General features: G+C 39.2%; 25 non-coding genes across 25 annotated transcripts; 8 read left to right on the forward strand and 17 right to left on the reverse strand.

The window, feature by feature from the left end:
- Positions 1–122: 122 nt before the first annotated feature.
- On the reverse strand, positions 123–204 carry Trnas-gcu (transfer RNA serine (anticodon GCU)). Its single transcript has one exon. It is a non-coding gene; the product is annotated as a tRNA-Ser (tRNA).
- A 202-nt stretch (positions 205–406) lies between these two features.
- Trnas-aga (transfer RNA serine (anticodon AGA)) lies at positions 407–488 on the forward strand. Its single transcript has one exon. It is a non-coding gene; the product is annotated as a tRNA-Ser (tRNA).
- An 807-nt stretch (positions 489–1,295) lies between these two features.
- On the reverse strand, positions 1,296–1,367 carry Trnaa-ugc (transfer RNA alanine (anticodon UGC)). The gene has a single exon. It is a non-coding gene; the product is annotated as a tRNA-Ala (tRNA).
- A 4-nt stretch (positions 1,368–1,371) lies between these two features.
- Trnas-gcu (transfer RNA serine (anticodon GCU)) lies at positions 1,372–1,453 on the reverse strand. Its single transcript has one exon. It is a non-coding gene; the product is annotated as a tRNA-Ser (tRNA).
- A 202-nt stretch (positions 1,454–1,655) lies between these two features.
- Positions 1,656–1,737, forward strand: Trnas-cga (transfer RNA serine (anticodon CGA)). The gene has a single exon. It is a non-coding gene; the product is annotated as a tRNA-Ser (tRNA).
- Positions 1,738–2,543: 806 nt separating this feature from the next.
- Positions 2,544–2,615, reverse strand: Trnas-gcu (transfer RNA serine (anticodon GCU)). The gene has a single exon. It is a non-coding gene; the product is annotated as a tRNA-Ser (tRNA).
- Positions 2,616–2,820: 205 nt separating this feature from the next.
- On the forward strand, positions 2,821–2,902 carry Trnas-cga (transfer RNA serine (anticodon CGA)). The gene has a single exon. It is a non-coding gene; the product is annotated as a tRNA-Ser (tRNA).
- Positions 2,903–3,710: 808 nt separating this feature from the next.
- Positions 3,711–3,782, reverse strand: Trnaa-ugc (transfer RNA alanine (anticodon UGC)). Its single transcript has one exon. It is a non-coding gene; the product is annotated as a tRNA-Ala (tRNA).
- Positions 3,783–3,786: 4 nt separating this feature from the next.
- Positions 3,787–3,868, reverse strand: Trnas-gcu (transfer RNA serine (anticodon GCU)). Its single transcript has one exon. It is a non-coding gene; the product is annotated as a tRNA-Ser (tRNA).
- A 3,762-nt stretch (positions 3,869–7,630) lies between these two features.
- Trnaa-cgc (transfer RNA alanine (anticodon CGC)) lies at positions 7,631–7,702 on the reverse strand. Its single transcript has one exon. It is a non-coding gene; the product is annotated as a tRNA-Ala (tRNA).
- A 4-nt stretch (positions 7,703–7,706) lies between these two features.
- On the reverse strand, positions 7,707–7,788 carry Trnas-gcu (transfer RNA serine (anticodon GCU)). The gene has a single exon. It is a non-coding gene; the product is annotated as a tRNA-Ser (tRNA).
- Positions 7,789–7,990: 202 nt separating this feature from the next.
- On the forward strand, positions 7,991–8,072 carry Trnas-cga (transfer RNA serine (anticodon CGA)). Its single transcript has one exon. It is a non-coding gene; the product is annotated as a tRNA-Ser (tRNA).
- An 807-nt stretch (positions 8,073–8,879) lies between these two features.
- On the reverse strand, positions 8,880–8,951 carry Trnat-ugu (transfer RNA threonine (anticodon UGU)). Its single transcript has one exon. It is a non-coding gene; the product is annotated as a tRNA-Thr (tRNA).
- A 4-nt stretch (positions 8,952–8,955) lies between these two features.
- Positions 8,956–9,037, reverse strand: Trnas-gcu (transfer RNA serine (anticodon GCU)). Its single transcript has one exon. It is a non-coding gene; the product is annotated as a tRNA-Ser (tRNA).
- Positions 9,038–9,239: 202 nt separating this feature from the next.
- On the forward strand, positions 9,240–9,321 carry Trnas-cga (transfer RNA serine (anticodon CGA)). The gene has a single exon. It is a non-coding gene; the product is annotated as a tRNA-Ser (tRNA).
- Positions 9,322–10,125: 804 nt separating this feature from the next.
- On the reverse strand, positions 10,126–10,197 carry Trnaa-ugc (transfer RNA alanine (anticodon UGC)). Its single transcript has one exon. It is a non-coding gene; the product is annotated as a tRNA-Ala (tRNA).
- Positions 10,198–10,201: 4 nt separating this feature from the next.
- On the reverse strand, positions 10,202–10,283 carry Trnas-gcu (transfer RNA serine (anticodon GCU)). Its single transcript has one exon. It is a non-coding gene; the product is annotated as a tRNA-Ser (tRNA).
- A 202-nt stretch (positions 10,284–10,485) lies between these two features.
- On the forward strand, positions 10,486–10,567 carry Trnas-cga (transfer RNA serine (anticodon CGA)). Its single transcript has one exon. It is a non-coding gene; the product is annotated as a tRNA-Ser (tRNA).
- An 880-nt stretch (positions 10,568–11,447) lies between these two features.
- Positions 11,448–11,529, reverse strand: Trnas-gcu (transfer RNA serine (anticodon GCU)). Its single transcript has one exon. It is a non-coding gene; the product is annotated as a tRNA-Ser (tRNA).
- Positions 11,530–12,444: 915 nt separating this feature from the next.
- On the reverse strand, positions 12,445–12,516 carry Trnaa-cgc (transfer RNA alanine (anticodon CGC)). The gene has a single exon. It is a non-coding gene; the product is annotated as a tRNA-Ala (tRNA).
- A 4-nt stretch (positions 12,517–12,520) lies between these two features.
- Positions 12,521–12,602, reverse strand: Trnas-gcu (transfer RNA serine (anticodon GCU)). The gene has a single exon. It is a non-coding gene; the product is annotated as a tRNA-Ser (tRNA).
- Positions 12,603–12,805: 203 nt separating this feature from the next.
- Positions 12,806–12,887, forward strand: Trnas-cga (transfer RNA serine (anticodon CGA)). Its single transcript has one exon. It is a non-coding gene; the product is annotated as a tRNA-Ser (tRNA).
- Positions 12,888–13,695: 808 nt separating this feature from the next.
- Positions 13,696–13,767, reverse strand: Trnaa-ugc (transfer RNA alanine (anticodon UGC)). The gene has a single exon. It is a non-coding gene; the product is annotated as a tRNA-Ala (tRNA).
- A 4-nt stretch (positions 13,768–13,771) lies between these two features.
- Positions 13,772–13,853, reverse strand: Trnas-gcu (transfer RNA serine (anticodon GCU)). Its single transcript has one exon. It is a non-coding gene; the product is annotated as a tRNA-Ser (tRNA).
- A 202-nt stretch (positions 13,854–14,055) lies between these two features.
- On the forward strand, positions 14,056–14,137 carry Trnas-cga (transfer RNA serine (anticodon CGA)). Its single transcript has one exon. It is a non-coding gene; the product is annotated as a tRNA-Ser (tRNA).
- Positions 14,138–14,642: the final 505 nt, after the last annotated feature.

The following is a 14,642-nucleotide window of genomic DNA, read 5'->3' on the forward strand; positions in this document are numbered from 1 at the left end:
AACACGATTTTATTTCGAAAAAATTATCAATTCTGAAGTGGAGATGCCGGGGATTGAACCCGATGCGAAGGGATCGAACACATGCGAAGCATGCGCTCTACCACTGAGCTACATCCCCAGGACGACGAGGATGGGATTCGAACCCACGCATGCAGAGCACAATGGATTAGCAGTCCATCGCCTTAACCACTCGGCCACCTCGTCACATGTGCACCAGATTAGGTGTTGATGATTTGAATCTTGACCTAATTTCGATTATACCGAAATCATCTCGTGGAATGTAATCAAAGTTTGAATAGTAACCGACGTGAGCAGAGAAAATTGAACTTTTTTGCTGCTTCGCCAGATCCTGAGATGTCTATTTGTTGGTGATTTCAATTTGATTTGAATTTAGTCTCCGATCACCGTTGTCGTGGCCGATTGGTTGAGGCGACAGACTAGAAATCTGTTGGGCGTTGCCCGCGCAGGTTCGAATCCTGCCGACAACGTTATTTGAGATTTAACTTAGCAGCATTACAACATTGAGCAAAGATTAGATAAAACTTGCCCAAACGATTATCGGATATTTTTATTGAAGCTGCCTGATTTTGGAAATATCATACCGTTTTGTTTTTGAAGACTTATTGATGGCTTGGGACGGATTGATACCTATTGCGCCAAGCTCAAACGAATACATTAAATAGCCCAATCTTGTATTCGTTACTGATTACGAGATTAGCTAGATAATTGTTGTTTATTGTTTACAAAACACTTAATCCATTTCTCATCCCAATCAATGGTCTGCTGTAACGCTCATTCACAATACGTGGCAACATGCGAACGCTTTATATAGCTGAGATCTCGAATCATTGTCTTGCCTATAACGGTGAATATCGACCTTTGTCTATAATGTAAGTGGCAGTTTATGACTAAAACGTAGTCAATCGATAAATCCTTATGACTTATCCTCGCTAAACGAAAGAATAAAATTTCTTATACACTATACAAAGATAGTAGCAATTACTGTGATTTTACTGAGCTATAATGATTTCAAATCAAAGATAAGAGAATAAGTTATCGGATAGGCATTCTAGCACCACGACGAGAATGTGATTCGAACCCACGTGTGCAGAGCACAATGAATTAGCGAACTTTTATCTGATTAGTGAACTTTTTGGTTCCTTTGTCAGATCCTGCAATGTCTAATTGTTGGTAATTACAATCTGATTTGAATTTCAATTACTTCAGTGTTTTCTCTCGACATATTTCAGCAATGCTAACACGATTTTATTTCGAAAAAATTATCAACTCTCAAATGGAGATGCCGGGGATTGAACCCAGGGCCTCACACATGCAAAGCGTGCGCCCTACCACTGAGCTACATCCCCAGGACGACGAGGATGGGATTCGAACCCACGCGAGCAGAGCACAATGGATTAGCAGTCCATCGCCTTAACCACTCGGCCACCTCGTCACATGTGCACCAGATTAGGTGTTGATGATTTGAATCTTGACCTAATTTCGATTATACCGAAATCATCTCGTGGAATGTAATCAAAGTTTGAATAGTAACCGACGCAAGCAGAGAAAATTGAACTTTTTTTCTGCTTCGCCAGATCCTGAGATGTCTAATTGTTGGTGATTTCAATTTGATTTGAATTCAGTCTCCGGTCACCGTTGTCGTGGCCGAGTGGTTAAGGCGACAGACTCGAAATCTGTTGGGCGTTGCCCGCGCAGGTTCGAATCCTGCCGACAACGGTATTTGAGATTTCATTTAGCAGGATTAACAACATCGAGCAAAGATTAGATAAAACTTGCCCAAACGATTATCAGATATTTTTATTGGAGCTGCCTTGTTTTGGAATTAATATACCGTTTTGTTTTTGGAGGCACATTGATGGCTTGGAACGGATTGAGACCAATTGCGCCTAGCTCAAACAAATACAATAAAAAGCCCAATCTTGTATTCGTTACTGATTACGAGATTAGCTAGATAATTGTTGTTTATTGTTTACAAAACACTTAATCCATTTCTCATCCCAATCAATGGTCTGCTGTAACGCTCATTCACAATACGTGGCAGCATGCGAACGCTTTATATAGCTGAGATCTCGAATCATTGTCTTTCCTATAACGGTGAATATCGACCTTTGTCTTTAATGTAAGTCGCAGTTTATGACTGAAACGCAGTCAATCGATAAATACTTATGACTTAGCCTCGCTGAACGAAAGAATAAAATTTCTTATACACTATACGGGTAGTAGCAATTACTGTGTTTTTACTGAGCTATAATGATTTCAAATCAAAGATAAGAGAATAAGTTATCGAATAGGCATTCTAGCACCACGACGAGGATGTGATTCGAACTCACGTGTGCAGAGCACAATGAATTAACAAACTTTTATCTGATTAGTGAACTTTTTGGTTCCTTCGTCAGATCCTAAAATGTCTAATTGTTGGTAATTACAATCTGATTTGAATTTCAATTACTTCAGAGTTTTCTCTTGACATATTTCAGCAATGCTAACATGATTTTATTTCGAAAAAATTATTAATTCTCAAATGGAGATGCCGGGGATTGAACCCGGCGCCACAATGGATTAGCAGTCCATCGCCTTAACCACTCGGCCACCTCGTCACATGTGCACCAGATTAGGTGTTGATGATTTGAATCTTGACCTAATTTCGATTATACCGAAATCATCTCGTTGAATGTAATCAAAGTTTGAATAGTAACCGACGCGAGCAGAGAAAATTGAACTTTTTTGCTGCTTCGCCAGATCCTGAGATGGCTAATTGTTGGTGATTTCAATTTGATTTGAATTCAGTCTCCGGTCACCGTTGTCGTGGCCGAGTGGTTAAGGCGACAGACTCGAAATCTGTTGGGCGTTGCCCGCGCAGGTTCGAATCCTGCCGACAACGGTATTTGAGATTTCATTTAGCAGGATTAACAACATCGAGCAAAGATTAGATAAAACTTGCCCAAACGATTATCAGATATTTTTATTGGAGCTGCCTTGTTTTGGAATTAATATACCGTTTTGTTTTTGGAGGCACATTGATGGCTTGGAACGGATTGATACCTATTACGCCAAGCTCAAACGAATACATTAAATAGCCCAATCTTGTATTCGTTACTGATTACGAGATTAGCTAGATAATTGTTGTTTATTGTTTACAAAACACTTAATCCATTTCTCATCCCAATCAATGGTCTGCTGTAACACTCATTCACAATACGTGGCAGCATGCGAACGCTTTATATAGCTGAGATCTCGAATCATTGTCTTGCCTATAACGGTGAATATCGACCTTTGTCTATAATGTAAGTGGCAGTTTATGACTAAAACGTAGTCAATCGATAAATCCTTATGACTTATCCTCGCTAAACGAAAGAATAAAATTTCTTATACTCTATACAAAGATAGTAGCAATTACTGTGATTTTACTGAGCTATAATGATTTCAAATCAAAGATAAGAGAATAAGTTATCGGATAGGCATTCTAGCACCACGACGAGGATGTGATTCGAACCCACGTGTGCAGAGCACAATGAATTAGCGAACTTTTATCTGATTAGTGAACTTTTTGGTTCCTTCGTCAGATCCTGCAATGTCTAATTGTTGGTAATTACAATCTGATTTGAATTTCAATTACTTCAGTGTTTTCTCTCGACATATTTCAGCAAGGCTAACACGATTTCATTTCGAAAAAATTATCAACTCTCAAATGGAGATGCCGGGGATTAAACCCGGAGCCTCACACATGCAAAGCGTGCGCTCTACCACTGAGCTACATCCCCAGGACGACGAGGATGGGATTCGTACCCACGCGTGCAGAGCACAATGTATTAGCAGTCCATCGCCTTAACCACTCGGCCACCTCGTCACATGTGCACCAGATTAGGTGTTGATGATTTGAATCTTGACCTAATTTCGATTATACCGAAATCATCTCGTGGAATGTAATCAAAGTTTGAATAGTAATCGACGCGAGCAGAGAAAATTGAACTTTTTTGCTGCTTTGCTGCTTCGCCAGATCCTGAGATGTCTAATTGTTGGTGATTTCAATTTGATTTGAATTCAGTCTCCGGTCACCGTTGTCGTGGCCGAGTGGTTAACCGCTTGAACCCGGCAAGCCGGTTTACCGGCTTGTTTGAGTACGCTCTGTGCCCCGGCAAGCCGGTTTACCGGCTTGTTTTTCGTGTCGGAGGGAATCAACTTTATGATCTCGTATCTCAAGAACCACAATGAGTATTTAAATAAATTTTATATTGCATGAAAGCTTGTTATTGGGACTAATTATATTGTGATGATCGGTGCTCTAATATACGATGTTTCAGTAAAATTGGCAATTTGAAAGTGCGTATGAAATTATTGTATGATAACAAATATTTAATATAAAGAATTTCGACTTCTTGCCTAAATAGCCACATATTCAATCGGCAATATATGTGGAGAATTTGAATAGCTTTTTATATACGTATCCAAAACGATTTTACGATGAGCCATTCAAATTTTATGACCAAATATATTCGATTATCTGTAGATTTAACAGCGACGCTGCGTCAAATTGATGTTCTCTTTGAAGAGAGGCAACGTCTCGTCACGCACAACTTTACGCATATTACGCAAATGCAACTAAACGTGACGATATCCGCAATAATGTTACGTCGAGATGTTATTATTTAAATGTCCGCAGGAAGTAATTAATTAACCCGATGCTACGCATTCAAAATTCGCACTACGCTTTGACTTTGACTGCCCGCTCAAGCCCCATTAAGTTGTGGTTACGTATACGCAATATGAACAAGATTGTGATTTTATTAGCGGATAACGGAACAATAAAGACCATGAAAAATGTATGTACATAAAAGACTGCTTGCTAAAAATTTTAAATTGAATATTGCACTTTGTTGTGCCCGGAACAATGAAGAACATGAAAATATTAGGCAGACTAAATCCAATATTGCACTTTGTTGTGCCAGTTATACCAATGGTTGTTGGTTTCGTTACCTATACATAGGTACTCATTACAGTATTTGTACTTATATACTGTCTCGCATCGTTTCAGCAACGCTTTGTCTTTAGCAGCTGGATTGTTTTTTTGGCAATAATGTAAATTTTGCTGCATACGACGCATCTATTATTAGAACTGGCGTTTTGCGGTGGGGTATCTAGTTCTGGCGACGCATATGATCTTGTTGGAATAAGAGTTGCTCTTTCTGCATTATTAGTGCTCTCAGATATTATTCCATCCACTTGCTTCGCCTAACATTCTTAAAATCAGATATTTTGATCTGCAGAGCAGGCAAGTACTTATTTTGGTTGATATTTGAACAAATACTCATGGGCGAATAAATGATTTTCCACGTGAAATTTTATATGACGATATTAACTTCACTTCGCTAATACTGCACGCATTACTCGACGTCGGTACTTCAATCCATACAGGGTTAATATCATATCGAAACTCGGCGACCGATGTCCCGCTGAGAACGTCGTCGTGAAAGTTATCTTGCGCATTTTGCCACGCAATACGTTTCGAAAGTACTTATCAACATCTTCATGACGGTAGTCACGTGATCGGCGTTTGCGTAGCTGCGTAATCAGTGCGTCATGGCCGCTTATCGATGTTGTTCACCCGATACAATGTTACACAATTAAATATTTAAATATAAAATTGGTTATATGGCAGCCACAATAGTAATTCGAATATCAACAAAAAGCTTATAAAAAACTCTTTATGAACATCAAATATTGGCAGTATATTTTGTACCAAACTAACAAAATTTCAATCCAAAACTCACATACATGCGGAAAAATGACTGTTAGATTGAGGTCAATTTTATTAATTTTGACAAAATGTATTTTAAAATGGAAAATACATTCTGAATGCACGATAAAATTTCCTTTCGATTGAAATGTCTCACAACGTGCTACCTATAATTGGTAAAAAGTTACAAGCATGCCAAATAGCCAGTATTTAGACTTATTTTATTGTTCTACCAATACGGCGCCGCGAACCTTCAGGGTGAGCGAGTAACTTCGCTCAGAGCCGTCAGAGTTCAAAGATTTAAGGCGACAGACTCGAAATCTGTTGGGCGTTGCCCGCGCAGGTTCGAATCCTGCCGACAACGGTATTTGAGATTTCATTTAGCAGGATTAACAACATCGAGCAAAGATTAGATAAAACTTAAGTCGTCGTCGTGAAAGTTATCTTGCGCATTTTGCCACGCAATACGTTTCGAAAGTACTTATCAACATCTTCATGACGGTAGTCACGTGATCGGCGTTTGCGTAGCTGCGTAATCAGTGCGTCATGGCCGCTTATCGATGTTGTTCACCCGATACAATGTTACACAATTAAATATTTAAATATAAAATTGGTTATATGGCAGCCACAATAGTAATTCGAATATCAACAAAAAGCTTATAAAAAACTCTTTATGAACATCAAATATTGGCAGTATATTTTGTACCAAACTAACAAAATTTCAATCCAAAACTCACATACATGCGGAAAAATGACTGTTAGATTGAGGTCAATTTTATTAATTTTGACAAAATGTATTTTAAAATGGAAAATACATTCTGAATGCACGATAAAATTTCCTTTCGATTGAAATGTCTCACAACGTGCTACCTATAATTGGTAAAAAGTTACAAGCATGCCAAATAGCCAGTATTTAGACTTATTTTATTGTTCTACCAATACGGCGCCGCGAACCTTCAGGGTGAGCGAGTAACTTCGCTCAGAGCCGTCAGAGTTCAAAGATTTAAGGCGACAGACTCGAAATCTGTTGGGCGTTGCCCGCGCAGGTTCGAATCCTGCCGACAACGGTATTTGAGATTTCATTTAGCAGGATTAACAACATCGAGCAAAGATTAGATAAAACTTGCCCAAACGATTATCGGATATTTTTATTGAAGCTGCCTGATTTTGGAAATATCATACCGTTTTGTTTTTGAAGACTTATTGATGGCTTGGGACGGATTGATACATATTGCGCTAAGCTCAAACGAATACATTAAATAGCCCAATCTTGTATTTGTTACTGATTACGAGATTAGCTAGATAATTGTTGTTTATTGTTTACAAAACACTTAATCCATTTCTCATCCCAATCAATGGTCTGCTGTAATGCTCATTCACAATACGTGGCAGCATGCGAACGCTTTATATAGCTGAAATCTCGAATCATTGTCTCGCCTATAACGGTGAATATCGACCTTTGTCTATAATGTAAGTGGCAGTTTATGACTAAAACGTAGTCAATCGATAAATCCTTATGACTTAGCCTCGCTAAACGAAAGAATAAAATTTCTTATACACTATACAAAGATAGTAGCAATTACTGTGATTTTACTGAGCTATAATGATTTCAAATCAAAGATAAGAGAATAAGTTATCGGATAGGCATTCTAGCACCACGACGAGGATGTGATTCGAACTCACGTGTGCAGAGCACAATGAATTAACAAACTTTTATCTGATTAGTGAACTTTTTGGTTCCTTCGTCAGATCCTAAAATGTCTAATTGTTGGTAATTACAATCTGATTTGAATTTCAATTACTTCAGAGTTTTCTCTCGACATATTTCAGCAATGCTAACACGATTTTATTTCGAAAAAATTATCAACTCTGAAGTGGAGATGGCGGGGATTGAACCCGAGGCCTCACACATGCGAAGCATGCGCTCTACCACTGAGCTACATCCCCAGGACGACGAGGATGGGATTCGAAACCACGCGTGCAGAGCACAATGGATTAGCAGTCCATTGCCTTAACCACTCGGCCACCTCGTCACATGTGCACCACATTAGGTGTTGATGATTTGAATCTTGACCTAATTTCGATTATACCGAAATCATCTCGTGGAATGTAATCAAAGTTTGAATAGTAACCGACGTGAGCAGAGAAAATTGAAATTTTTTGCTGCTTCGCCAGATCCTGAGATGTCTAATTGTTGGTGATTTCAATTTGATTTGAATTCAGTCTCAGGTCACCGTTGTCGTGGCCGAGTGGTTAAGGCGACAGACTCGAAATCAGTTGGGCGTTGCCCGCGCAGGTTCGAATCCTGCCGACAACGGTATTTGTGATTTCATTTAGCAGGATTAACAACATCGAGCAAAGATTAGATAAAACTTGTCCAAACGATTATCAGATATTTTTATTGGAGCTGCCTGGTTTTGGAATTATTATACCGTTTTGTTTTTGGAGGCACATTTATGGCTTGGAACGGATTGAGACCAATTGCGCCTAGCTCAAACAAATACAATGAAAAGCCCATTCTTGTATTCGTTACAAATTACGAGATTAGCTAGATAATTGTTGTTTGTCGTTTACAAAAAAACATAATCCATTTCTCATCCCAATCAATTGTCTGCTGTAACGCTCATTCACAATACGAGGCAGCATGCGAACGCTTTATATAGCTGAGATCTCGAATCATTGTCTTGCCTATAACGGTGAATATCGACCTTTGTCTATAATGTAAGTGGCACTTTATGACTGAAACGCCGTCAATCGATAAAGCCTTATGACTTAGCCTCGCTAAACGAAAAAATAAAATTTCATATACACTGTACGAGTAGTAGCAATTACTGTGTTTTTACTGAGCTATAATGATTTCAAATCAAAGATAAGAGAATAAGTTATCGGATAGGCATTCTAGCACCACGACGAGAATGGGATTCGAACCCACGTGTGCAGAGCACAATGAATTAGCGAACTTTTATCAGATTAGTGAACTTTTTGGTTCCTTCGTCAGATCCTAAAATGTCTAATTGTTGGTAATTACAATCTGATTTGAATTTCAATTACTTCAGAGTTTTCTCTCGACATATTTCAGCAATGCTAACACGATTTTATTTTGAAAAAATTATCAATTCTGAAGTGGAGATGCCGGGGATTGAACCCGAGGCCTCACACATACAAAGCATGCGCTCTACCACTGAGCTACATCCCCAGGACGACGAGGACGGAATTCGAACCCACGCGTGCAGAGCACAATGGATCAGCAGTCCGTCGCCTTAACCACTCGGCCACCTCGTCACATGTGCACCAGATTAGGTGTTGATGATTTGAATCTTGACCTAATTTCGATTATACCGAAATCATCTCGTGGAATGTAATCAAAGTTTGAATAGTAACCGACGTGAGCAGAGAAAATTGAACTTTTTTGCTGCTTCGCCAGATCCTGAGATGTCTATTTGTTGGTGATTTCAATTTGATTTGAATTTACTCTCCGGACACCGTTGTCGTGGCCGAGTGGTTAAGGCGACAGACTCGAAATCTGTTGGGCGTTGCCCGCGCAGGTTTGAACCCTGCCGACAACGTTATTTGAGATTTCATTTAGCAGCATTACAACATTGAGCAAAGTTTAGATAAAACTTGCCCAAACGATTATCGGATATTTTTATTGAAGCTGCCTGATTTTGGAAATATCATACTGTTTTGTTTTTGGAGGCACATTGATGGCTTGGAACGGATTGAGACCAATTGCGCCTAGCTAAAACAAATACAATAAAAAAACCAATCTTGTATTCGTTACCGATTACGAGATTAGCTAGATAATTGTTGTTTGTCGTTTACAAAAAACATAATCCATTTCTCATCCCAATCAATGGTCTGCTGTAACGCTCATTCACAATACGTGGCAGCATGCGAACGCTTTATATAGCTGAGATCTCGAATCATTGGCTTGCCTATAACGGTGAATATCGACCTTTGTCTATAATGTAAGTGGCAGTTTATGACTAAAACGCTGTCAATCGATAAATACTTATGACTTAGCCTCGCTAAACGAAAGAATAAAATTTCTTATACACTATACGGATAGTAGCAATTACTGTGTTTTTACTGAGCTATAATGATTTCAAATCAAAGATAAGAGAATAAGTTATCGAATAGGCATTCTAGCACCACGACGAGAATGTGATTCGAACCCACGTGTGCAGAGCACAATGAATTAGCGAACTTTTATCAGATTAGTGAACTTTTTGGTTCCTTCGTCAGATCCTAAAATGTCTAATTGTTGGTAATTACAATCTGATTTGAATTTCAATTACTTCAGAGTTTTCTCTCGACATATTTCAGCAATGCTAACACGATTTTATTTCGAAAAATTATTAATTCTCAAATGGAGATGCCGGGGATTGAACCCGGGGCCTCACACACGCAAAGCGTGCGCTCTACCACTGAGCTACATCCCCAGGACGACGAGGATGGGATTCGAACCCACGCGTGCAGAGCACAATGGATTAGCAGTCCATCGCCTTAACCACTCGGCCACCTCGTCACATGCGCACCAGATTAGGTGTTGATGATTTGAATCTTGACCTAATTTCGATTATACCGAAATCATCTCGTGGAATGTAATCAAAGTTTGAATAGTAACCGACGTGAGCAGAGAAAATTGAACTTTTTTGCTGCTTCGCCAGATCCTCAGATGTCTACTTGTTGGTGATTTCAATTTGATTTGAATTCAGTCTCCGGTCACCGTTGTCGTGGCCGAGTGGTTGAGGCGACAGACTCGAAATCTGTTGGGCGTTGCCCGCGCAGGTTCGAATCCTGCCGACAACGTTATTTGAGATTTCACTTAGAAGGATTAACAACATCGGGCAAAGATTAAATGAAACTTGCCCAATCGATTATTAGATATTTTTATTGGAGCTGCCTGGTTTTGGAATTATATTACCGTTTTGTTTTTGAAGAATTATTGATGGCTTGGGACGGATTGATAGCTATTGCGTCTAGCTCAACGAATACATTAAAAAGCCCAATCTTGTATTCGTTACTGATTACGAGATTAGCTAGATAATTGTTGTTTATTGTTTACAAAACACTTAATCCATTTCTCATCCCAATCAATGGTCTGCTGTAACGCTCATTCACAATACGTGGCAGCATGCGAACGCTTTATATAGCTGAGATCTCGAATCATTGTCTTGCCTATAACGGTGAATATCGACCTTTGTCTATAATTTAAGTCGCAGTTTATGACTGAAACGCAGTCAATCGATAAATACTTATGACTTAGCCTCGCTAAACGAAAGAATAAAATTTCTTATACACTATACGGATAGTAGCAATTACTGTGTTTTTACTGAGCTATAATGATTTCAAATCAAAGATAAGAGAATAAGTTATCGAATAGGCATTCTAGCACCACGACTAGGATGTGATTCGAACTCACGTGTGCAGAGCACAATGAATTAACAAACTTTTATCAGATTAGTGAATTTTTTGGTTCCTTCGTCAGATCCTAAAATGTCTAATTGTTGGTAATTACAATCTGATTTGAATTTCAATTACTTCAGAGTTTTCTCTCGACATATTTCAGCAATGCTAACACGATTTTATTTCGAAAAATTACTAATTCTCAAATGGAGATGTCGGGGATTGAACCCGGGGACTCACACACGCGAAGCGTGCGCTCTACCACTGAGCAACATCACCAGGACGACGAGGATGGGATTCGAACCCACGCGTGCAGAGCACAATGGATTAGCAGTCCATCGCCTTAACCACTCGGCCACCTCGTCACATGTGCACCAGATTAGGTGTTGATGATTTGAATCTTGACCTAATTTCGATTATACCGAAATCATCTCGTGGAATGTAATCAAAGTTTGAATAGTAACCGACGTGAGCAGAGAAAATTGAACTTTTTTGCTGCTTCGCCAGATCCTGAGATGTCTATTTGTTGGTGATTTCAATTTGATTTGAATTCAGTCTCCGGTCACCGTTGTCGTGGCCGAGTGGTTAAGGCGACAGACTCGAAATCTGAGCAAAGATTAGATAAAACTTGCCCAAACGATTATCGGATATTTTTATTGAAGCTGCCTGCCCAATCTTGTATTCGTTACTGATTACGAGATTAGCTAGATAATTGTTGTTTATTGTTTACAAAACACTTAATCCATTTCTCATCCCAATCAAGGGTCTGCTGTAACGCTCATTCATAATACTTGGCAGCATGCGAACGCTTTATATAGCTGAGATCTCGAATCATTGTCTTGCCTACAACGGTGAATATCGACCTTTGTCTATAATGTAAGTGGCAGTTTATGACTAAAACGTAGTCAATCGATAAATCCTTATGACTTAGCCTCGCTAAACGAAAGAATAAAATTTCTTATACACTATACAAAGATAGTAGCAATTACTGTGATTTTACTGAGCTATAATGATTTCAAATCAAAGATAAGCGAATAAGTTATCGGATAGGCATTCTAGCACCACGACGAGAATGTGATTCGAACCCACGTGTGCAGAGCACAATGAATTAGCGAACTTTATCTGATTAGTGAACTTTTTGGTTCCTTCGTCAGATCCTAAAATGTCTAATTGTTTGTAATTACAATCTGATTTGAATTTCAATTACTTCAGAGTTTTTTCTCGACATATTTCAGCAATGCTAACACGATTTTATTTCGAAAAAATTATTAATTCTCAAATGGAGATGCCGGGGATTGAACCCGGGGCCTCACACATGCGAAGCGTGCGCTCTACCACTGAGCTACATCCCCAGGACGACGAGGATGGGATTCGAACCCACGCGTGCAGAGCACAATGGATTAGCAGTCCATCGCCTTAACCACTCGGCCACCTTGTCACATGTGCACCAGATTAGATGTTGATGATTTGAATCTTGACCAAATTTCGATTATACCGAAATCATCTCGTGGAATGTAATCAAAGTTTGAATAGTAACCGACGCGAGCAGAGAAAATTGAACTTTTTTTGCTGCTTCGCCAGATCCTGAGATGTCTAATTGTTGGTGATTTCAATTTGATTTGAATTCAGTCTCCGGTCACCGTTGTCGTGGCCGAGTGGTTAAGGCGACAGACTCGAAATCTGTTGGGCGTTGCCCGCGCAGGTTCGAATCCTGCCGACAACGTTATTTGAGATTTCATTTAGCAGGATTAACAACATCGAGCAAAGATTAGATAAAACTTGCCCAAACGATTATCAGATATTTTTATTGGAGCTGCCTGGTTTTGGAATTATTATACCGTTTTGTTTTTGGAGGCACATTGATGGCTTGGAACGGATTGAGACCAATTGCGCCTAGCTCAAACAAATACAATGAAAAGCCCAATCTTGTATTCATTACCAATTACGAGATTAGCTAGATAATTGTTGATTGTCGTTTACAAATAACATAATCCATTTCTCAACCCAATCAATGGTCTGCTGTAGCGCTCATTCACAATACGTGGCAGCATGCGAACGCTTTATATAGCTGAGATCTCGAATCATTGTCTTGCCTATAACGGTGAATATCGACCTTTGTCTATAATGTAAGTGGCAGTTTATGACTAAAACGTAGTCAATCGATAAATCCTTATGACTTAGCCTCGCTAAACGAAATGATAAAATTTCTTATGAACTATACAAAGATAGTAGCAATTACTGTGATTTTACTGAGCTATAATGATTTCAAATCAAAGATAAGAGAATAAGTTATCGGATAGGCATTCTAGCACCACGACGAGAATGTGATTCGAACCCACGTGTGCAGAGCACAATGAATTAGCGAACTTTTATCAGATTAGTGAACTTTTTGGTTCCTTCGTCAGATCCTGAAATGTCTAATTGTTGGTAATTACAATCTGATTTGAATTTCAATTACTTCAGTGTTTTCTCTCGACATATTTCAGCAATGCTAACACGATTTTATTTCGAAAAAATTATCAACTCTCAAATGGAGATGCCGGGGATTGAACCCGGGGCCTCACACATGCAAAGCGTGCGCTCTACCACTGAGCTACATCCCCAGGACGACGAGGATGGGATTCGAACCCACGCGTGCAGAGCACAATGGATTAGCAGTCCATCGCCTTAACCACTCGGCCACCTCGTCACATGTGCACCAGATTAGGTGTTGATGATTTGAATCTTGACCTAATTTCGATTATACCGAAATCATCTCGTGGAATGTAATCAAAGTTTGAATAGTAACCGACGTGAGCAGAGAAAATTAAACTTTTTTGCTGCTTCGCCAGATCCTCAGATGTCTACTTGTTGGTGATTTCAATTTGATTTGAATTCAGTCTCCGGTCACCGTTGTCGTGGCCGAGTGGTTAAGGCGACAGACTCGAAATCTGTTGGGCGTTGCCCGCGCAGGTTCGAATCCTGCCGACAACGTTATTTGAGATTTCATTTAGCAGGATTAACAACATCGAGCAAAGATTAGATGAAACTTCCCCAAACGATTATTAGACATTTTTATTGGAGCTGCCTGGTTTTGGAATTATATTACCGTTTTGTTTTTGAAGAATTATTGATGGCTTGGGACGGATTGATACCTATTGCGCCTAGCTCAAACGAATACATTAAATAGCCCAATCTTGTATTCGTTACTGATTACGAGATTAGCTAGATAATTGTTGTTTATTGTTTACAAAACACTTAATCCATTTCTCATCCCAATCAATGGTCTGCTGTAACGCTCATTCACAATACGTGGCAGCATGCGAATGCTTTATATAGCTGAGATCTCGAAACATTGTCTTGCCTATAACGGTGAATATCGACCTTTGTCTATAATGTAAGTCGCAGTTTATGACTGAAACGCAGTCAATCGATAAATACTTAGGACTTAGCCTCGCTAAACGAAAGAATAAAATTTCTGATACACTATACGGATAGT

This window comes from Styela clava, chromosome 8 (assembly GCF_964204865.1).
Source record: "Styela clava chromosome 8, kaStyClav1.hap1.2, whole genome shotgun sequence".
Lineage (NCBI taxonomy): Eukaryota > Metazoa > Chordata > Ascidiacea > Stolidobranchia > Styelidae > Styela > Styela clava.